Source organism: Procambarus clarkii, chromosome 9, assembly GCF_040958095.1.
Source record: "Procambarus clarkii isolate CNS0578487 chromosome 9, FALCON_Pclarkii_2.0, whole genome shotgun sequence".
NCBI lineage: Eukaryota > Metazoa > Arthropoda > Malacostraca > Decapoda > Cambaridae > Procambarus > Procambarus clarkii.
Window position 1 is genome coordinate 37,746,185 of NC_091158.1, and position 23,894 is coordinate 37,770,078.

A 23,894-nucleotide genomic window follows, 5' to 3' on the forward strand; every position below is an offset into this window, starting at 1 on the left:
GGTGGGATATATTAGGGCAGGGACACGTACAGGTGTGGGCTATATATGGGCAGGAACCCATACATTATTGGGATACATGATGGCGGACACTCGTACAGGGGAGGGATATATGAGGGCGAACACCCGTACAGGGGTGGGATATATGAGGGCAGGCCCCCGTAAAGGGGGTGGGATATATGAGGGCGGGCACCCATATATGGGTGTGATATATGATGGCAGGGACCCGTACACGGGTAGGATATATCAGGGCGGGCACCCGTAAACGGGTGGGATATATGAGGGCGGGTCCCGTACAGGGGTAGGATATATCAGGGTAGGCACCCATACAAGGGTGGTATAAATGAGGGCGGGCACCCATACAGGGGTGGGATATATGAGGGCGTGCACCACTATATGGGTGTGATATATGAGGGCGGGGACTCGTTCACGTGTTGGATATAATAAGGCGGGCACCCATACACGGGTGGGATATATGATGGCGGGAACCCTTACAGGGGTGGGATATATGAGGGCGGGCACCCGTACAAGGGTGTGATATATGAGGGCGGGCACCCGTACAGGGTTGGGATATATGAGGGCGGACACCCGTACAGGGGTGGGAAAAATGAGGGAGGGCACCTGTACAGGGGTGGGATTTATGAGGGCGGGCACCCGTACAGGGGTGGGATATATGTAGCGGGCACCCGTAAGGGGGAGGGCTATATGCGGGCGGGCACCCGTACAAGGGTGGGATATATGAGGGCGGGGACCCGTACACGGGTTGGATATATCAGGGCGGGCACCCGTAAACGGGTTGGTTATATGAAGGCTGGCACCCATACAAGGGTAGGATATATAAGGGCAGGCACCCGTACAAGGGTGAGATATATGACGGCGGGCACCCGTACACGGGCGGGATATATGAGGGTGGGCACCAATACAGGGGTGGGATATATGTGTGCGGGCACCCGTACAGGGATGGGATATATGAATGCGGGTATCCTTACAGGGGTGGCATATATGCAAGCGGGCTCCAGTACAGGGGTGGGATATATGTAAGCGGTCACCAGTACAGGGGTGGGATATAAAAAGGCGCGCACCCGTACACGGGTGGGATATCTGAGGGCGGGCACCCGTACAGGGGAAGGATATATTGTGCGGGCATCGGTACAGGGGAGGGATATATGCGGGCGGGCACCCGAACTGGGGTGGGATATATGAGGGCGGGCTCCCGTAAAGGGGGTGGGATATATGAAGGTGGGCACCCATATATGTGTGTGATATATGAGGGCGGGGATCCGTACACGGGTGGGATATATCAGGGCGGGCACCCGTATTCGGGTGGGATATATGAAGGCGGGCACTTGTACAGGGGTAGGATATAAGAGGGCAGGCACCCATACAAGGGTGGGATATATGAATGCGGGTATCCTTACAGGGAAGGCATATATGCGAGCGGGAACCAGGTACAGGGAGTGGGATATATGAGGGCGGGCACCAGTACAGGGGTGGGATATATGAGGGCGGGCACACGTACAAGGGAGAGATATATGCGGGCGGGCACCCGTACAGGAGGGGGATATATGAATGTCGGTATCCGTACAGGGGTGGCATATATGCAAGCGGCACCAGGTACAGGGGATTGGATATATGAGGGCAGGCACCAGTACAGGGCTGGGATATATGACGGGCGGGCACCCGTAAAGGGGAGATTTATATGAGGGCGGGCACCCGAACAGGGGTGGTATATATGAGGGCGAACGCCCGCAAATAGGGTATGATATATGAGAGCGGGCACCCGTATATGGGTGTAATGTATTAGGGTGGGGACCCGTACACGGGTGGGATATTTCAGGGAGGGCACCCGTACACGTGTGGGATATATGAAGGCGGGCACCCGTACAGGGGTGGGATATATGAGGGCAGGCACCCATACAAGGGTGGGATATATGAGGGCGGGCACCCGTACAGGGATGGGATGTATGAGGGCGGGCACCCGTACAAGGGTGTGATATATGAGGGCGGGCACCCGTACAGGGTTGGGATATATGAGGGCGGACACCCGTACAGGGGTGGGAAAAATGAGGGAGGGCACCTGTACAGGGGTGGGATATATGAGGGCGGGCACCCGTACAGGGGTGGGATATATGTAGCGGGCACCCGTAAGGGGGAGGGCTATATGCGGGCGGGCACCCGTACAAGTGTTGGATATATGAGGGCGGGGACCCGTACACGGGTGGGATACATCAGGGCGGGCACCCGTAAACGGGTGGGTTATATGAAGGCTGGCACCCATAGAAGGGTAGGATATATGAGGGCAGGCACCCGTACAAGCGTGAGATAAATGACGGCGGGCACCCGTACACGGGCGGGATATATGAGGGTGGGCACCAATACAGGGGTGGGATATATGTGTGCGGGCACCCGTACAGGGATGGGATATATGAATGCGGGTATCCTTACAGGGGTGGCATATATGCAAGCGGGCTCCAGTACAGGGGTGGGATATATGTAAGCGGTCACCAGTACAGAGGTGGGATATAAAAAGGCGCGCACCCGTACACGGGTGGGATATCTGAGGGCGGGCACCCATATAGGGGTGGGATATATTGTGCGGGCATCGGTACAGGGGAGGGATATATGCGGGTGGGCACCCGAACAGGGGTGGGATATATGAGGGCGGGCTCCCGTAAAGGGGGTGGGATATATGAAGGTGGGCATCCGTATATGTGTGTGATATATGAGGGCGGGGATCCGTACACGGGTGGGATATATCAGGGCGGGCACCGGTATTCGGGTGGTGTAACAAACTAGGCTGTTGTAAGAATTATCTAGAGTGGTTTATCGACAAAAGAGAACGGGAACCTGAGCCCGCGTGGTGACCTGGGGACCTGACCCCAGGGGAATTCGCGGTGAAAATAACCGACGCTTTGTTCATAGCTGCGTATAATGAATCATCCTATAGTATTCAGTAATTTAGAGAAATTAGCCTTTATTCATTTTGTATTAAAATTGTATTGTATAATAGTACTTGGTACAATATCAAGAGTATTCTAATTATTGAGTTTAAGTCACCATCAGTGACGTCACGAATCAGATCTAACTTGTAAGGCGGAGTGACCGGCGGTCATAGGTCATCAGGGTTGACATGTCTACTATTTCTCAAAGTTCAAGTAACCATTTTGGGGATCGGGAACAGCTCTGCCATTAGATGTTTGTGTAATTTAATTTCAGTAAAATAATTCAACCAGTCTGGATCAATTAAGTACAACAGAGGTTAATTGTTATAACTTAAACCTTGCTAGTAACTTGGTAGAACTTTGACTAGGCTGAAGGATACAATGTTCTAGTCTGGGCTAGACCAGACGAGGACAGATCAGTGTGGACTCCAGAGCAACTGGGAGAGGTCAACCATCTTACCTCAACCCAAGACCAGCCCAACATCTTTAGCTGGTAAAACATAGAGGTATAGTTGCTATTGTTATGTATAGGAATAGTCTCATTGCCATTCAGGTCAAGTAGGGAGTGTTAAAGTGACAGGGAGTGAACATATTTAGATTTTGTTTTAGTTTTTCTTTTAATAAATTAATTAGTTAATAAGTTGCATTTTTATTGTTTCCATTTTTTTTTATGTTTACTTGTTCTGGTCACGTGGTCCACACGAGGCAAAGTTGAATTGGGCGCCGATTCTAACATCGAATCGGAATTCATCATTCCCGTCTAATTAATTCCACATTTGAGAACTCTCAAGTTCATCGGTTATAGTGGGGATCAAGCCCCAAGGTTGATTAATTCGCATGATCGATCCAGACCTCGATCATTGCTGTGTTACTGGTCTGGTGGTGGCGGCGGAGGCGACTCTAGGGTTTTGCTCATAGCCTAGGTCACGTCATAGGGGTTGTAGAATCCTAAGTCGGTCAATCGTCTTAGGACCACGTGGCATGGAGTTGGCTTTGGTAAAAGTTTTGGAGTCCCTTGGTAGAGAATAAAAAGTAAGAATACGGTTAGAGGGAAAAGAAGGAAAGATAGGTAGAGAGAGACCCCAACCCGTGTTACAATGGTGCACAGCGGTGGTTTCAACAATTTTGTTTGAAATTGTTGAAAGGCTCACGCGTCTAGCCATTCAAACACGTGCGTGGATGGTAGGAGACAGCCGAGGGCCAGGATTAGTCATGCGCTTCACAACAGTGCGTTTGAGTGGGGATTGGCGAATCTTGGGTCATGCAGGCTGATATGATTAAGGTTTAGTTAGTAAGATTAGGCTGTTAAGATTTATTGAAAAGGAGACCGCTCCGAGTTGATTGGACTGGGTACCATACTCGACCCTTTGCAATTAATTCAGAGGTGTTGGGAGCCACCATACTCTCAACAGCAGTTCCTTGTGGGCTGTCTGGGCGGATATATCTGTGGGACGCCAGGAGATAGATCCGAGGGCGTTGTTAGACGACCCAAAACGCTAGGAAAAACGTAATCCGTGAAGGGCGTTGCGGCCTCCGAGGGACAGACTAGTAACCTACCTAGCAGCGATTCAACAACTAAGTGATCGCACACTTAGTGGAGGTTGAGTCGTCCCTAGTCATAATTGTTGCTGAAAGCTGCGTGTCGCTCTGTTGGAACCTAGATGGTCGAGGCCTCTAGGCTAGGTGTGGTACGGCGAGCCGGTAGGAGCAATTATAAGATTAAGTCAAGTGCATTTTTGAATTAAGTATACTTCAATTTATAAAGTAATTTCCGTTTATTTTCGTTGTTCTAGAGATTAATTTTTTTTCCCTTACATTCAATCCCCGGTTAAAATTTTTTTTATCAAAGTGTTTAGCATTTTCTTGCATATTAGGCTAAGTGCGTACATTAAGTTTTGTTATTCCCTGTTGTATTAGTCTAAGTCAGAGGCGTTGTTGCTAGAGTGTAGTTAATCCTCTGGACTTAGGGCTATTGGTCGGTCACTATAGAAAGTGAAGGAGTTTAAGGGAATGTAAGTTGCGTGTAAATGCTTAATAGAGTCCGTGGAATATTTCTAAGTATTTTGGGATAAGTTTTCGGCTAAGTCAATGTCGGAAAGTCGTTAACTGTAATTAATTTGTATTCGTGGGTCACGTGTATGATCTGGGTATCATTAGGATTCCGCAGTCGATGCGAGTGATATTTTCTAGTTTTTACCAGTAAGACGGTAAAATTGTGTTTGTAGACTTAGAATTCTGTTTTCAGTAGAAACGTAGGTGAAAAATTTTCTAAGTCCAGCTTGGGCTTGAATCTGACTTTTTGACGGAAATTCTAATTTTCATGTTTCGTGTATATTCTGTGGTCAGTATTACTCTCTAGTGCGCGCAAGGGACGTAATTCTGTTCGTAAAGCATTAAACAGTGATAATTACATTTTTGCCGAATTTAGTTATTTTTCGAGAAAATCGTGTCGTAATTTTGTCAGAGTCCATTTGAGGTGAAAATCTCTGATTTTGAAAAAAATTCGAATTAGTGAGTGTTGAAACCGCCCGAAGTGTCAGTATTGTTCTGCATACAACGTCAGTAGTAAATAATAACGTATTTATATCTGGGAACGAGAAACCCAAATTTTTGTGAATTAAAGGAGTTTTGTGATATTTGGGGTGATAGAATTTTTTTTCCGTCAGAGTCAGAAAATTGGTAGAGTCCAGCAATTGAGTAAAAACGCAGTTTTTGATAAAAATTCAATTTTTGGTAAGCAAATATATGTCCTGGGTGTCTACATTAATCGCTAGAGCGGTTCATTAACGTAAAACTAGTTATTTTCCTTCAGAACAAAAATTTAGATTTTTCAGCGTTTAAGCGGAAAAGCGCGGGACTTAGTTTTTTTCAGCGCAGCTGGTCCCGCTCCATCAGTCATCCGTGGCCACGCTGCTCACTTCAAGCGCGTTTAGTATGCAAGTACAGTAAATATTCTTTATTAATCCATCACGAGTGCTGCGCGTTAGTTGCGTTATCATTTAAATTGTTTTATATAAATTAGATTCTTTAATTTTTTTAACGTAAAGGACTTAGGTTTCAGCAATAGAACTGCGGGATGTTTCACGGTCAGACACGAGTGCGGGGCAGACACTCATTCATTGGATTCACTTCAGCGATTCTCTCGATTAATTGTTGTTTCCTACTTTGGGAATTTAGTAGTTTTCTCTTGGAAAAGAGTTGTGATTTTTTTTTTATTTGTATAAGATCACGGTTGTAGTGAGTCCGGGTCGAGGGTGTACTAAAGGGTAGTTAAGAAGAGACATGGCACACCAGGAATCAGAGAAAATGTTTAACCAAGATAGTGACCAGTCAGTAGGGACCAGTGGGAGGGGAAGGGTAGAGGACAGCACCTCTTCCGACACCACTGGGGACCGCTCAGGTACACCTCATCCACCACTACAACAACCTCAACCCCACCTCCCATACCAACCCCATCCTCAATTCCCATACCAACCCCATCCTCAGTTCCCATACCAACCCTTCCCCCAACCCCAGGCCACTCCATACCCATTCCAACCCCAGGCCACCCCATACCTATACCCATACCCATTCCAACCCCAACCTCAATCCACACCCCAACCCGAGGCCACCCACACCATACCTCAACCTCAACCTCCATCCACACCCCAACCCCAGGCCACCCACACCATACCTCAACCCCAACCTCTATCCACACCCCAACCCCAGGCCACCCACACCATACCTCAACCCCTACCTCCATCCACACCCCAACCCGAGGCCACCCACACCATACCTCAACCCCAACCTCTATCCACACCCCAACCCCAGGCCACCCACACCATACCTCAACCCCAACCCCAGGCCGCCACAGCCTTAGACAGGCAGATGCGCACGGAGACGCCGGGCACTCAGTTGTCGCCATACATAGAGGCGTTAAGTAAAGGCGAGGGAGCCAAGCCGAGTCACTGTGGCGCGGGTTCATCAGGCGGGAAGCAGCCCTCAGCTGCAAGTTCGAGCCACCCTGCGCGGGGTAACAATAGAGATCCGCGGAGGTGTTACTCCTGCGGGATGCGTGGGCATATACAGAGGGACTGTAAAGTCACTATTACGAGGGCATGAAAGCAGGCTCCTAGTGAAGGTAGGCCTACTTTTGAGGTGAAAGTGGAAGGTGTGAGATTGACAGCTTTTGTTGATACAGGAAGCCAGGCGACGGTAATTAAAAAGTCAGCCTTCAGCAACTTTAAGTATGCACGTCTTCAACGTTGCGCAAAGACATTAACAGCAGTCAATGGGGAAAAGATTGAGATCGTAGGTCAAGGTACAGTTAATTTTGAGATTGATGGGGAATTGCAGCCTCACACATGTACGATCGTAGAGAACCTTGATTTTCCTGGTCACATCTTAATGGGAACTGATTTTCTGTCGCGATTTGATTATTCCTTGTCTGCTCAAAAAGGGGCTAGGAACTGCAGGTTGCAGTTGGGACAGACTTCCTACCCAGTGGAGACGATCGACCATCCCCCAGTTGTAGCTTCAATTAAGAGGAAGCTGAAATATAATGCGCACTATCCAAAATTGATTTTTAAGTCTCTTCCAGACACAGTTAAGAGGTCATGCGCCTTGCATGCATTGACCAAACAGAGTTGCCCACCACATTCTGTTAAATTTATTAAAGTAGCCGTGGGACGTCACATATACAACCAGGTACCACCCTTCAGGTGGCTGGGAGATGTGATAGTTTATTAATTCCTCATCACTTAGTTGTAGTGCTCGATAAAGGTGCACTCATTCCAGTTGTCAATCTTTCACATAAGACTTTTCGCTTCAGGGCAGGTGATAGGGTATCTCAGGGAACCATGGTGGAGGACACAGAAATCTTTCACCATGAGTCAGCTGAGACGCCAACCGTCACTGCACAATGTAGTGCACTGAATATGTTGAACACTAAAACACCATCCAAAGTACAATTCGAGACGAGAAATGTTGCACAGAATGTAGAGGAAGTGGAAAAATTAATTTCAGCACTTGATTTGCAACATGTTGCACAGGCGGATAGGAAGGCACTGAGAGGAGTTTTACGAAAATTCCCGAAATTGTTTGCGACAGAGGATGACCAGATTGGTCTCCTTGATAAGATCGAGCACACCATTCCAACTGGTGATCATTTGCCTGTGTACACGAGACAGTGGAGGTTGCCGGAACAGGCGAAGAACGTTCCCAGCAAACAATTTTAGGTTGCCACACCATATCTGGAAAGTATTTGAAAGGATTGGAAACGTTTGTTTTATCGTATCAGATACGATATTGTGTGTGGACTTAAATAGGTTTCCAAAACTTATAACCAAAACCTACGTATCTAACACTAATTTGAGATGTTGTGGCAACTTTACAATCCTAACCTGAATCATTCATAATCCATTCATATACCAATATGAATCTCTTATGAAAGGTTTGAGCCTATAATCTGAACCCTTTTCACATCTTTGTGTTTAAAGTTAAATTTCTTGAAATTAAATTATATTTTATATTATATTATTTTCATTATATTTTATATTATATTATTATTTTCAATTTAAATATTAAAACCAATTTAAGGGTAAAAAAAATCTAATAATTTATATTTCTTTTATTATTTACTAACAATTATAATTATCTACTAACGGAGAGAGGGGAGGCTGTACGGCGGAGAGTGGCGGCTGTGGCGGACAGTGGCGGATAGTGGCGGCGGGCGGTCAGTGGCGGATAGTGGCGGCGGGCGGACAGTGGCGGCGGGCGGACAGTGGGGGCGGCGGGCGGACAGTGGCGGCGGGCGGACAGTGGCGGCGGGCGGACAGTGGCGGCGGTGGCGGATAGTGGCGGCGGGCGGACAGTGGCGGCGGTGGCGGCGGGCGGACAGTGGCGGCGGGCGGACAGTGGCGGCGGTGGCGGATAGTGGCGACTGTGGCGGATAGTGGCGGCGGGCGGACCGTGGCGGCTGTGGCGGCGGTGATGGACAGTGGCGGCGGGCGGACAGTGGCGGCGGCGGGCGGACAGTGGCGGCGGCGGGCGGACAGTGGCGGCGGCGGGCGGAGAGTGGCGGCGGCGGGCGGAGAGTGGCGGCGGCGGGCGGACAGTGGCGGCGGCGGGCGGACAGTGGCGGCGGCGGGCGGACAGTGGTGGCGGCGGGCGAACAGTGGCGGCGACGGGCGGACAGTGGCGGCGGCGGGCGGACAGTGGCGGCGGCGGGCGGACAGTGGCGGCGGCGGGCGGACAGTGGTGGCGGCGGGCGAACAGTGGCGGCGACGGGCGGACAGTGGTGGCGGCGGGCGGACAGTGGTGGCGGTGGCAGACAGTGGTGGCGATGGCAGACAGTGGTGGCGGCGGGCGGACAGTGGTGGCGGCGGGCGGACAGTGGCGGCGGCGGGCGGACAGTGGTGGCGGCGGGCGAACAGTGGCGGCGACGGGCGGACAGTGGTGGCGGCGGGCGGACAGTGGTGGCGGTAGCAGACAGTGGTGGCGATGGCAGACAGTGGTGGCGGCGGGCGGACAGTGGTGGCGGTGGGCGGACAGTGGTGGCGGCGGGCGGACAGTGGTGGCGGTGGCAGACAGTGGTGGCGATGGCAGACAGTGGTGGCGGTGGCGGATAGTGGCAGCGGGCGGACAGTGGCGGCGGGCGGACAGTGGCGGCGGGCGGACAGTGGCAGCGGTGGCGGATAGTGGCGGCGGGCGGACAGTGGCGGCGGGCGGACAGTGGCGGCGGTGGCGGATAGTGTCGGCGGGCGGACAGTGGCGGCGGGCGGACAGTGGCGGCGGGCGGACAGTGGCGGCGGGCGGACAGTGGCGGCGGTGGCGGATAGTGGCGGCGGGCGGACAGTGGCGGCGGTGGCGGATAGTGGCGGCGGGCGGACAGTGGCAGCGGGCGGACAGTGGCGGCGGTGGCGGATAGTGGCGGATAGTGGCGGGGGCGGACAGTGGCGGCTGGCGGACAGTGGCGGCGGCGGGCGGACAGTGGCGGCGGCGGGCGGACAGTAACGGCGGCGGGCGGACAGTGGCGGCGGCGGGCGGACAGTGGTGGCGGCGGGCGGACAGTGGTGGCGGCGGGCGGACAGTGGTGGCGACGGGCGGACAGTGGTGGCGGCAGGCGGACAGTGGTGGCGGCGGGCGTAGAGTGGTGGCGGTGGACGGACAGTGGTGGCGGTGGCGGACAGTGGTGGCGGTGGCGGACAGTGGTGGCGGTGGCGGACAGTGGCGGACAGTGGCGGCGGTGGCGGACAGTGGCGGCGGTGGCGGCGGTGGCGGACAGTGGCGGCGGTGGCGGACACTGGCGGCTGTGTCTGGCGGTGGTGGCGGGCGGTGGCGGGCGGCGGCTGTGATGGGTGGTGGCGGCTGTGGCGGACAGTGGCGGCGGTGGCGGCGGTGGCGGACAGTGGCGGCGGTGGCGGACACTGGCGGCTGTGTCTGGCGGTGGTGGCGGGCGGTGGCGGGCGGCGGCTGTGATGGGTGGTGGCGGCTGTGGTGGGTGGTGGTGGTGGTGGGTGGTGGCGGCTGGCGGTGGTGGGTGGTGGTGGGTGGTGGCGGCGGTGGTGGTGGTGGGTGGTGGTGGCGGCGGCGGCTGGTGGTGGTGGGTGGTGGTGGCGGCGGCGGCTGGTGGCGGGCGGTGGTGGGTGGTGGTGGTGGGTGGTGGTGGTGGCGGCGGTGGTGGGTGGTGGTGGGTGGTGGCGGCGGGTGGTGGCGGCTGTGGTGGGTGGTGGCGATCGGCGGTGGTGGGGGCTGGTGGCAGCTGGCGGTGGCGACTGTGGCAACGGGCGGTGACGGCTGATAGCGGGCGGTGGTGGCGGCTGGTGGCGGGCGGTGGCAGCTGGTGGCGGCTGGTGGCAGTGGCAGCTGATGGCGGCTGGTGGTGGCGGCTGGTGGCAGTGGCAGCTGATGGCGGCTGGTGGTGGCGGCTGGCGGTGGCTACTGTGGCAACGGGCGGTGGCGGCTGATGGCGGGCGGTGGTGGCGGCTGGTGGTGGTGGCAGCTGGTGGCGGCTGGTGGCGGGCGGTGGTGGCGGCTGGTGGTGGTGGCAGCTGGTGGCGGCTGGTGGCGGTGATGGCGGCTGGTGGTGGTGGTGGTGGTGATGGCGGCTGGTGGCGGGCGGTGGCGGGCGGTGGCGGCTTGTGGCGGCTGGTGGTGGCGGCGGTGGTGGGTGGTGGTGGCGGCTGTGGTGGCGGTGGCGGACAGTGGCGGACAGTGGCGGCGGTGGCGGACAGTGGCGGCGGTGGCGGCGGTGGCGGACACTGGCGTCTGTGTCTGGCGGTGGTGGTGGGCGGTGGCGGGCGGCGGCGGCTGTGATGGGTGGTGGCGGCGGTGGTGGTGGGTGGTGGTGGCGGCGGTGGTGGGTGGTGGTGGGTGGTGGCGGCGGGTGGTGGCGGCTGTGGTGGGTGGTGGCGATCGGCGGTGGTGGGGGCTGGTGGCAGCTGGCGGTGGCGACTGTGGCAACGGGCGGTGACGGCTGATAGCGGGCGGTGGTGGCGGCTGGTGGCGGGCGGTGGCAGCTGGTGGCGGCTGGTGGCAGTGGCAGCTGATGGCGGCTGGTGGTGGCGGCTGGCGGTGGCTACTGTGGCAACGGGCGGTGGCGGCTGATGGCGGGCGGTGGTGGCGGCTGGTGGTGGTGGCAGCTGGTGGCGGCTGGTGGCGGGCGGTGGTGGCGGCTGGTGGTGGTGGCAGCTGGTGGCGGCTGGTGGCGGTGATGGCGGCTGGTGGTGGTGGTGGTGGTGATGGCGGCTGGTGGCGGGCGGTGGCGGGCGGTGGCGGCTTGTGGCGGCTGGTGGTGGCGGCGGTGGTGGGTGGTGGTGGCGGCTGTGGTGGCGGTGGCGGACAGTGGCGGACAGTGGCGGCGGTGGCGGACAGTGGCGGCGGTGGCGGCGGTGGCGGACACTGGCGGCTGTGTCTGGCGGTGGTGGTGGGCGGTGGCGGGCGGCGGCGGCTGTGATGGGTGGTGGCGGCGGTGGTGGTGGGTGGTGGTGGCGGCGGCGGCTGGTGGTGGTGGGTGGTGGTGGCGGGTGGCGGTGGTGGGTGGTGGCGGCGGGTGGCGGTGGTGGGTGGCGGGTGGCGGCTGGTGGTGGGTGGTGGCGGTGAGTGGTGGCGGCTGGTGGTGACGGCGGGTGGTGGGTGGCGGGTGGCGGTGGGTGGTGGTGGGTGGCGGCTGGCGGTGGGTGGTGGCGGGTGGCGGCTGGCGGTGGATGGTGGCGGGTGGTGGCGGGTGGTGGGTGGTGGCGGGTGGCGGCGGGTGGCGGCGGGTGGCGGCCAGCTGGGACACACCCTTCACCACTGAAGGTCTGAGCACACCTAACCATGTCTCTCTCACCACCAGAACAGTGTTGCCAGCTCGCGCTCTCAAAATGTTTCCTTCAAAGATTGTATATTATCTTTGAACAACAAGTGTGATTATCAAGGAAATAATGCATATATTATTGTCAAATTAATACTGTGCAATACCTTATTACATTCCTGCTAAATAATTATAATTTGAAACAGGACAAAATATCCAACATATATATAAAAACCAACATTAGAGATCACGAGGCCTAGGCCTAGACCACACATCCTGCTTTGCTGGCCTGCTACCCTCTCACACCTCACACTCTTAACTCTCTCATAATCACTCTCACTCTCAATCACTCTTACGCACTATTACTCACTCTTAATCTCAATCACTCTTACACACTATTACTCACTCTTACTCTCAATCACTCTTACGCACTATTACTCACTCTTACTCTCAGTCATCCTTACTCACTCACATACTCACTCTTACTCTGTCACTCTTACTCTGTCACTCTTACTCTCTGTCACTCTTACTCTGTCACTCTTACTCTCTGTCACTCTTACTCTCTGTCACTCTTACTCTCTGTCACTCTTACTCTGTCACTCTTACTCTGTCACTCTTACTCTCTGTCACTCTTACTCTCTGTCACATTTACTCTCTGTCACTCTTACTCTCTGTCACTCTTACTCTGTCATTCTTACTCACTCTCAGTCACCCTTACCCATTCATACTCACTCTCTCACTCTTACTCTCATACTCTTACTCCCAATCACTCTTACTCTCAATCACTCTTATTCTCATTCTTACTCTTACTCTCACTCTTACTCCTACTCCCAATCACTCCTACTCCCAATCACTCTTACTCTCAATCACTCTTACTCTCAATCACTCTTACTCTCAATCACTCTTACTCTCATTCTTACTCTTACTCACTTTTACTCTCAATCACTCTTATTCTCATTCTTACTCCTACTCCCAATCACTCTTACTCCCAATCACTCTTACTCTCAATCACTCGATCTTACTCTCAATCACTCTTACTCTCACTAACTCTCAATCACTCTTACTCTCACTCTAACTCTAATAACTCTTACGCACTATTACTCACTCTCTCTCTCAGTCATCCTTACTCACTCTCATACTCACTCTTACTCTGTCACTCTTACTCTCTGTCACTCTTACTCTCTGTCACTCTTACTCTCTGTCACTCTTACTCTCTGTCACTCTTACTCGGTCACTCTTACTCTGTCACTCTTACTCTCTGTCACTCTTACTCTGTCACTCTTACTCTCTGTCACTCTTACTCTCTGTCACTCTTATTCTCTTTCACTCTTACTCTCTGTCACTCTTACTCTCTATCACTCTTACTCTGTCACTCTTACTCACTCTAAGTCACCCTTACCCATTCATACTCACTCTCTCACTCTTACTCTCATACTCTTACTCTCAATTACTCTTACTCTCAATCACTCTTACTCCCAATCACTCCTACTCCCAATCACTCCTACTCTCAATCACTCCTACTCTCATTCTTACTCTTACTCCCAATCACTCTTACTCTCAATCACTCTTATTCTCATTCCTACTCTCACTCTTACTCTTACTCCCAATCACTCTTACTCCCAATCACTCTTACTCTCAATCACTCTTACTCTCAATCACTCTTACTCTCAATCACTCTTACTCTCATTCTTACTCTTACTCTCAATCACTCTTATTCTCATTCTTACTCTTACTCTCACTCTTACTCTTACTCCCAATCACTCTTACTCTCAATCACTCTTACTCTCAATCACTCTTACTCTCAATCACTCTTACTCTCATTCTTACTCTTACTCACTCTTACTCTCAATCACTCTTACTCTCATTCTTACTCCTACTCTCACTCTTACTCCTACTCCCAATCACTCTTACTCTCAATCACTCTTACTCTCAATCACTCTTACTCTCACTAACTCTCAATCACTCTTACTCTCACTCTAACTCTCAATCACTCTTACTCTCATACTCACCCTTACTCTCAATCACTTTTACTCTCACTCTTACTCATTCTGTCACCCTTACTCTCACTCTTACTCACTCTCAGTCACTCTTACTTATACTCACTCTTACTCACACTTACACACTCTCTGGCACTCTAACTCACCTTCAGTCACTCTTACTCTTACCCACTCTCGCTCACTCTTACTCACTCTAGTTAATAAGAACACGCCAATATAAGACAACAAAACGTTTTCAGATTCTTTCACACCACTTTCCAGCAACTTTTATAATTTATATAAATTATCTTAGGGAATAATACATAAATTATATATTTAAACATGATATTAGTGTTTAGTGGAATGCATAAGGAGTCAAATTGTGTTAAAAAGAGCGATTTTTAGAAAATTTGGAAAACTACTTTTTTCTGATCATATTGTAACGAAATGGATTTTGAACGTTTCACTCAGCCAATATATACCATTCACAATTTATTAAAGAATTTAAAAAAAAAAACACCATAAATTTTATATTTAAACATGTAAAAACTATTTGTAATACATTAGGAACAAAAAAGTTGAGTAAAACAATTTATTATAAAACCTTTGTGTTTGGATTTTTTGATTAAAAGTTTCTCAAAGTCTCTCCGGCACCATTCTCAATGCAAATCATTCCCACGCCTATGGGAAAAGATAGACAAACGTTTTCTAGATGATTTGTGTTTGCTGGGTTATCAGGGAGGAGTGCCAGAAAATGTTGAGACAGGGCGTGATAGAGCCTAGTACGTCACCATGGCTCTCTCCTGTTGTGCTAGTTCAGAAACCGGACGGTAGTTATCGTTTCTGTGTTGACTACCGGAAGGTGAACGAACTAACTAAGGGTGATGTGTATCCGTTGCCCCGAATACAGGAGATAATAGATCAATTTGGTGCGGCTAAGTATTTCTCAACTCTTGACGCAAAATCGGCGTATTGGGCGATTCCGGTGGCAGAACAAGATAGGGAAAAAACAGCATTCTCGGATGGTAGGCACACTTATCAATTCCGTAGGATGCCGTTTGGTTTGAAGACAGCGCCTTCGTCGTTTCAGAGGGCCATCAACTTTATCCTTAGTCCGGTACTGGGTAGGCATTCTTTAGCGTACCTGGATGATGTTGTGATATATTCCAGGACGTTTGAGGAACACCTGCAGGACTTGACTGAGACTTTGAAGTTGTTAGATCAGGCAGGTTTCAGGCTGAATGTTCAGAAGTGCACCCTGGCGGCTCAGAAATTCAAATTTCTCGGGTTCCAGGTGTGCCCAGACGGTATCCGCCCTGACCCAGATTCTTGCCGCGCCATTGCTGACATGCCTACTCCAAGGACAGCAAAGGACGTGCGTAGGTTTTTGGGGGCGGCCGGATATTTTCGTCGTCATATTGAAGGTTTCGCGGGCATTTCCGCACCCCTGATTGATCTGACAATGAAAAATGCGAAGTTTGTGTGGAAATCAGAACATGACGAGGCCTATCGAAAACTGAAAGACGCTGGTCTCACGAACTTTCGGCCCACTCATTCCAGATCTTGTACAAGCCTGGTCCAGCACATGTTGTGCCAGACACGCTAAGTAGAAATATAGCGGCAATTCAGATTAATGAAAATATTGAAACCATTCCATCGGATAAAATGAGAGAGTACCAGATGAACGAGCCGAGATGGAAAGAGATTATTGAGTATTTAGAGGGAGGAAAATACCCGAAAAAGAAAAAGAATTTACCTATTCATGATTTTGAAATGAAACAGGGCGTCCTGTATTATGTTAATAGCCAGAATGATAGGGCAGTATTTCAGCTAGTTATTCCGGACGCGTTGCGGTCATCAGCGTTAAAGTTTGCGCATGCTTCAAAAATTGCAGGGCATCCGGGGATCTTTAAAACGCACTTAAAAGCAAAGTCTCTATTTTATTTTCCAGGATTACTTTCTGAGGTAATCAATTTCGTGAAGTCGTGCCCTCGTTGCCAGAGGAGGAAAGGCACCCTTAAGGTACAAGCCCCACTTCAGGAATTTCCTGAAATTCGTGAACCGTTAGATCGTGTGGGGGCCGATCTGATTGATTTACACCACAGTCATTCAGGTAACAGATATGTGTTGGTGCTAGTTGACCATCTGTCTAGATACACTACACTAGTTGCATTACCTCAGAAGGATTCTCGTACGGTTGCAGATGCGTTCTTGCGTAGGTTCGTTACTGTATTCGGACCTCCTAAAGTTTTAGTCTCTGACCGGGGTCAAGAATTCAATGGGAATATATTTAGAGAAGTTTGTAAGATTTTAGAGACAACTTCGGCTTTTACAACGGCCTACCACCCACAAGCAAACAGAATGACGGAACGGACTAATCGTTCAGTCAAGGATATGCTTGCAATCCTTGCAATCCTTGCTGAACATGATGCAAACACCTGGGATGAACACCTACCCTATGTTCAGTTCGCCTTGAATACTGCCATCCACCAATCAATTAACACCCAACCTCTTCATTTGTTTACTGGTAATTCATGCAATTTCCCCTCAGGTCTGCGTAACAGACATAATGTTGCATACGGGGAGGACTATCCTTCAGAGGTCCTTGGTAAAATGAGAAATGCATGGAATATTGCAGCTGAAGCGTCCAAGAAGGCACGGACTCGGTATGCTCATTTTTATGACAAGAAAGTGCGCCCTCTTGAGTTGACGGAAGGAAGCCTCGTATTGAGAGTGAATGAGGCTGCGCCCGCCAATCAGAGCAGGAAACTAGCTCCGAGGTGGCGAGGACCATATAGAGTAATTAAAAGGGCGGGGCCGGTTAATCTTGTTATAAAAGGAGTGTTCGAGGACCAGGTGGAAAGGACAATTCATGTGAATAAATTGAAACATTATCATGCTAGAGAGGAATTAGAACTGCCTTCAGCGGGTCTAATTCCTGACTCAGCAGTGCTGACTCATGGCTTCACCTACGAGTCAGAAGATGAGGATGATCCTCTGTCATCGCTCATTAGTAGTCAGGTGCAGTCTCGCCACCCTATGGTGACGAGATCTCGCGCTGTACAGTAAAGTAACTTCCTTGGTTAGTATAATTTAGTATTCATTAGATTTTCCTGTAAAGGCAATGAGGTGTACTATGCCTATACTTGACTCAGGTAGCAACTTTTACCGTGCTCTTGAGTTCCACCCCCACCAAACCCAGAGTATATCTATGCTTCCGCTGTGTTGTGTCTGTCTGTTCCCAGGTCTGATTGGTACACCGACCCAGTTGTTCCAGCCACACGTGAACCCTTGTCTGTAAAGACCGAGGGGGGAGGCACGTTACACAAAGCCCTCCCCCCACCAGACCCAGTAACCCATACATCAGTTACTTTGGGGATGAGTGACTGTCCAAGAGTCACCCGGCCGACGCCTCACGTCATTAACGAGGTTGTCAGGGCCAGCGAGCTGTCCACATTATAGCAGTCACCGGAGGTGCCATACAACGCCGGGGTAGCTGTCTCGAGATCACCACTACCCACCTGCTGCGTCATCAAGACTGCAGCCATTCCAGCAGTGTTGGAGGAGAGGTCAAGAAATGGAAAGCACGTAGCAGTACTCAAGAATTTCGCCGGAAGATTAATGATTACATCATCTGAAGTAACAAGAAAGAAGAAGTAAGGCGGTCACAGGTGGAAGGCACGGTTTCCCTACAGAGTACCGGGACTCGCCAATAGAAGGTCGCAAAATTGTTTCCTTTGGCCTAAAGTCGGCGGTACGAGGGTATACACAGTTGGTGTTTACGGCCTAGTAACCTGGTGACATCAAGAAACGCCTGAGATGACGTGAGCAATGATGGAAGACGAGATTCACCTGTTCTGCAAACAAGCAACCCGCCTCTACGACCTTCTGACACCACTCCTGCTAAGAGACACCGTTGGTACATCCAGTCCTGCTCTGCTGTGGTCATCTGCGCCGTCAAGTTTAACATCAAGACTGCCGTGTGAACTGTGATTGATATGAAGGCGTGTGGACTGTCGAGAGCAAGATTAATGGCCGAAGTAACAGTATTCTACAGCTGTCACTTGGCACTCAGCTCTACTAAACTCTGTCGTCATTCAGGAGTACTGGATGGGAGTACAAGAGGACCAGGTATTGATGTCTACCCATGGGGAGAAGCAAGATCGACACCGTCATCGTCAGCGACTACATTCAGCATCCAGCAGCATCGATTTTTTTTTCTCGATTACTCAATATGAACAATTGATACAAACAACAAAGTTGGCTCTGAACATCTGTGTAAAGAACATCTGGATACTTATGTTTAAATGTTGAAAAACAGATTTAGAATCAATACTTTATAAATGTTGAAAAACAGATTTAAAATAATTCTGGTATAATATATGAATTTTACTCTATAAATTGGTCAGTAATCAACATCGAAGCCCCTGTGTAATTGTCTCAGCCCAGAACAAACGGTTATGGAAAATTATGTTGTGCTATTTTTTTCAGAATGTTTGAACACAGGAGAGGCGGACCAATATAAACATTGACACTTCTAGTGAGTGAGAACACTTGGCTGTACAGTCAGCTGAAACCTGTGATATAGTATAGGAATTTTTTTTTATATTTTTAGATACATGTAATAAACATTAGGTGTGTTCCTTAACATGTCAAGGTTGACATTGATGGGGAGTGGTTAGTACACGGATGTGTACCTGATAGTTCCGTAGTACGCTCCCGGATGACTGAAAGTTCAGTCTGAAGTTATAACTTTAATGTTTATGTTTGAGCACGGTGTGGCCGGCTCTAGAGGACACATGGACTTGGCTAGTGAAGAGCCAAGAGAGTTTAATAGCTAGTCTTTGATGGTAGAGTAGGGACATGTTATTTAGCTATGTCAGTAAGGATAGGATGTATGTTTCTTGATGTTAGAGGATTGCTGTCAGTTGACAGCTGAGAAACTTATGAAATGTGAACATATTTATTATGATGTTGGACTATTATTTGTCAAATTTTATTAGTTAGGTTAGCTTTTGTTTGTGGCATGAGTTGAATTCTGGGTTTGGATACTAAACCACGTGATTTTTTAACAAATTAACAAGGTTTACTAAGTGCTTGTGCGGGGGGGGTTGTAACAAACTAGGCTGTTGTAAGAATTATCCAGAGTGGTTTATCGACAAAAGAGAACGGGAACCTGAGCCCGCGTGGTGACCTGGGGACCTGACCCCAGGGGAATTCGCGGTGAAAATAACCGACGCTTTGTTCATAGCTGCGTATAATGAATCATCCTATAGTATTCAGTAATTTAGAGAAATTAGCCTTTATTCATTTTGTATTAAAATTGTATTGTATAATAGTACTTGGTACAATATCAAGAGTATTCTAATTATTGAGTTTAAGTCACCATCAGTGACGTCACGAATCAGATCTAACTTGTAAGGCGGAGTGACCGGCGGTCATAGGTCATCAGGGTTGACATGTCTACTATTTCTCAAAGTTCAATTAACCATTTTGGGGATCGGGAACAGCTCTGCCATTAGATGTTTGTGTAATTTTATTTCAGTAAAATAATTCAACCAGTCTGGATCAATTAAGTACAACAGAGGTTAATTGTTATAACTTAAACCTTGCTAGAAACTTGGTAGAACTTTGACTAGGCGGAAGGATACAATGTTCTAGTCTGGGCTAGACCAGACGAGGACAGATCAGTGTGGACTCCAGAGCAACTGGGAGAGGTCAACCATCTTACCTCAACCCAAGACCAGCCCAACATCTTTAGCTGGTAAAACATAGAGGTATAGTTGCTATTGTTATGTATAGGAATAGTCTCATTGCCATTCAGGTCAAGTAGGGAGTGTTAAAGTGACAGGGAGTGAACATATTTAGATTTTGTTTTAGTTTTTCTTTTAATAAATTAATTAGTTAATAAGTTGCATTTTTATTGTTTCCATTTTTTTTTATGTTTACTTGTCCTGGTCACGTGGTCCACACGAGGCAGAGTTGAATTGGGCGCCGATTCTAACATCGAATCGGAATTCATCATTCCCGTCTAATTAATTCCACATTTAAGAACTCTCAAGTTCATCGGTTATAGTGGGGATCAAGCCCCAAGGTTGATTAATTCGCATGATCGATCCAGACCTCGATCATTGCTGCGTTACTGGTCTGGTGGTGGCGGCGGAGGCGACTCTAGGGTTTTGCTCATAGCCTAGGTCACGTCATACGGGTTGTAGAATCCTAAGTCGGTCAATCGTCTTAGGACCACGTGGCGTGGAGTTGGCTTTGGTAAAAGTTTTGGAGTCCCTTGGTAGAGAATAAAAAGTAAGAATACGGGTAGAGGGAAAAGAAGGAAAGATAGGTAGAGAGAGACCCTACCCCGTGTTACAATTTGTGGGATATATGAAGGCGGGCACTCGTACAGGGGTAGGATATAAGAGGGCAGGCACCCGTACAAGGGTGGGATATATGAATGCGGGTATCCTTACAGGGAAGGCATATATGCGAGCGGGCACCAGGTACAGGGAGTGGGATATATGAGGGCGGGCACCAGTACAGGGGTGGGATATATGAGGGCGGGCACACGTACAAGGGAGAGATATATGCGGGCGGGCACCCGTACAGGAGGGGAATATATGAATGTCGGTATCCGTACAGGGGTGGCATATATGCGAGCGGCACCAGGTACAGGGGATGGGATATATGAGGGCAGGCACCAGTACAGGGGTGGGATACATGATGGGCGGGCACCCTTAAAGGGGAGAGATATATGAGGGCGGGCACCCGAACAGGGGTGGTATATATGAGGGCGAACGCCCGTAAATAGGGTAGGATATATGAGAGCGGGCACCCGTATATTTGCACCCGTATATGGGTGTAATGTATTAGGGTGGGGACCCGTACACGGGTGGGATATTTCAGGGAGGGCACCCGTACACGTGTGGGATATATGAAGGCGGGCACCCGTACAGGGGTGGGATATATGAGGGCAGGCACACATACAAGGGTGGGATATATGAGGGCGGGCACCCGTACAGGGATGGGATATATGAGGGCGGGCACCCATACAGGGGTGGGATATATGTGTGCGGTCTCCCGCACAAGGGTGGGATATACGAAGGCGGGTATCCTTACAGGGGTGGCATATTTGTGAGCGGGCTCCAGTACAGGGGTGGGATATATGAGGGCGGGCTCCAGTTCAGGGGTGGGATGTATGAGGGCGGACACCCATGCAGGGGGTGGGATATATGAGGGCGGACACCCGTACAGGGGTGGAATACATGTAGGCAGGCACACGTACATGGGTGGGATATATGAGGGCGGGCACCTGTGCAGGGGTGGGAAATATGCGGGCGGTCCCCTGTTCAAGGGTGGGATATAAGAGGGGCCGTCACCCATTCAGGGGTGTGATTTATGAGTGCGGGCACCCGTACACCCGTACAGGCGTGGGATATATGAGGGCGGGCACCCGTGCAGGGGTGGGATATATGTTGCGGGCTCCCGTACAGGGGAGGGATATATGCGGGCGGGCACCCGTACTGGGGTGGAATATATGAAAGCGGGTGCCCGTAAAGGAGGTGGGATATATGAGGGCGGGCACCCGTATATGGGTGTGATATATGAGGGCGGGGACCCGTACACGTGTGGGATACATCAAGGCGGGCACCTGTAAACGGGTGGGATATATTAAGGCTCATGGCACCCGTACAGGGGTAGGATATATGAGGGCAGGCACCCATACAAGGGTGGGATATATTACGGCGGGCACCCGTACACGGGGTGGATATATGAGGGTGGGCACCGATACAGAGGTGGGATATATGTGTGCGGGCACCCGTTCAGGGGTGGGATATATGAATGCGGGTATCCATACAGGGGTGGCATATATGCAAGCGGGCACCAGTACAGGGGTGGGATATATGAGGGCTGGCACCAGTACAGGGGTGGGATATATGAGGGCTGGCACCAGTACAGGGGTGGGATATATGTAAGCGGGCACTTGTACAAGGATGGGATATATGAGGGCGGACACCTGACAGGGGTGGGATATATGAGGGCGAACACCCGTACAGGGGTGGGATATATGTAGGCGGGCACCCGTACAGGGGTGGGATATATGAGGGCGGGCACCCGTACAGGGGTGGGATATATGAGGGTGGGCACCTGTTCAGGGGTGGGGTATATGCGGGCGGGCCCCCGTACATGGGTGCGATATATGTGTGCCGGCACCCGTTCAGGGGTGGGATATATGAATGCGGGTATCCTTACTGGGGTGGAATATATGAGGGCTGGCACCAGTACAGGGGTGGGATATATGAGGGCTGGCACCTGTACAGGGGTGAGATATATGTAAGCGGGCACTTGTACAGGGGTGGGATATATGCGGGCGGACACCTGTACACGGATGGGATATATGATAACGGACACCCGTACAGGGGTGGGATATATGAGGACGAACACCCGTACAGTGGTGGGATATATGTAGGCGGGCACCCGTACTGGGGTGGGATATATGAGGGCGGGCATCCATACAGGGGTGGGATATATGAGGGCTGGTACCTGTACAGGGGTGGGATATATGTAGGCGGGCACCCGAACAGGGGTGGGATATATGAGGGCGGGCAACTGCACAGGGGTGGGATATATGAGGGGGGACAACTGTACAGGGGTGGGATATATGCGGGCGGGCACCCGTACAGAGGTGGGATACATGCAGGCGGGCACCCGTACAGGGTGGGATATATGAGGGCAGGCACCCGTACAGGGGAGGGATATATGAGGGCGGGCAATTGTACAGGGGTGGGATATATGCGGGCGGGCACCCGTACAGAGGTGGGATACATGCAGACGGGCACCCGTACAGGGTGGGATATATGAGGGCAGGCACCCGTACAGGGGAGGGATATATGAGGGCGGGCAATTGTACAGGGGTGGGATATATGCGGGCGGGCACCCGTACAGAGGTGGGATACATGCAGGCGGGCACCCGTACAGAGTGGGATATATGAGGGCAGGCACCCGTACAGGGGAGGGATATATGAGGGCGGGCAATTGTACAGGGGTGGGACATATGCGGGCAGACACCCGTGCAGGGGTGGGATATATGAGCGCGGGCACCCATACAGGGGTTGTATATATGAGGGCGGGAACCCGTACATGGGTGGTATACAAGAGGGCGGGCACCCGTACTGGGGTGGGATACATGCAGGCGGGCACACGTTCAAGGGTGGGATATATGACGGCAGGCACCCGTGCAGGGGTGGGATATATGAGGACGGGCACCCGTACAAGGGTGGGATATATGAGGGCGGGCACCCGTAAAGGGGTAAGATATATGCGGGCGGACACCCGTACAGGGGTGGGATATATGAAGGAGGGCACCCGTACAGGGGTGGGATATATGAGGGCGGGCACCCACACAGGGCTGGGGTATACGTAGGAGGGCACCCGTATAGGGGTGGGATATATGAGGGCGGGCACCCGTACAGGGGTTGTATATATGAGGGCTGGCACCCATACAGGGGTGGGATATATGAGGGCGGGCACCCGTACAGGGGTTGTATATATGAGGGCGGGCACCCGTATAAGGGTGGGATATATGAGGTCGAGCACCTGTACAGGGATGGGATATATGAGGGCGTGCACTACTATATGGGTGTGATATATGAGGGCATGGATTCGTACAAGGGTTGGGTATATTAGGGCGGGCACCCGTACACGGGTGGG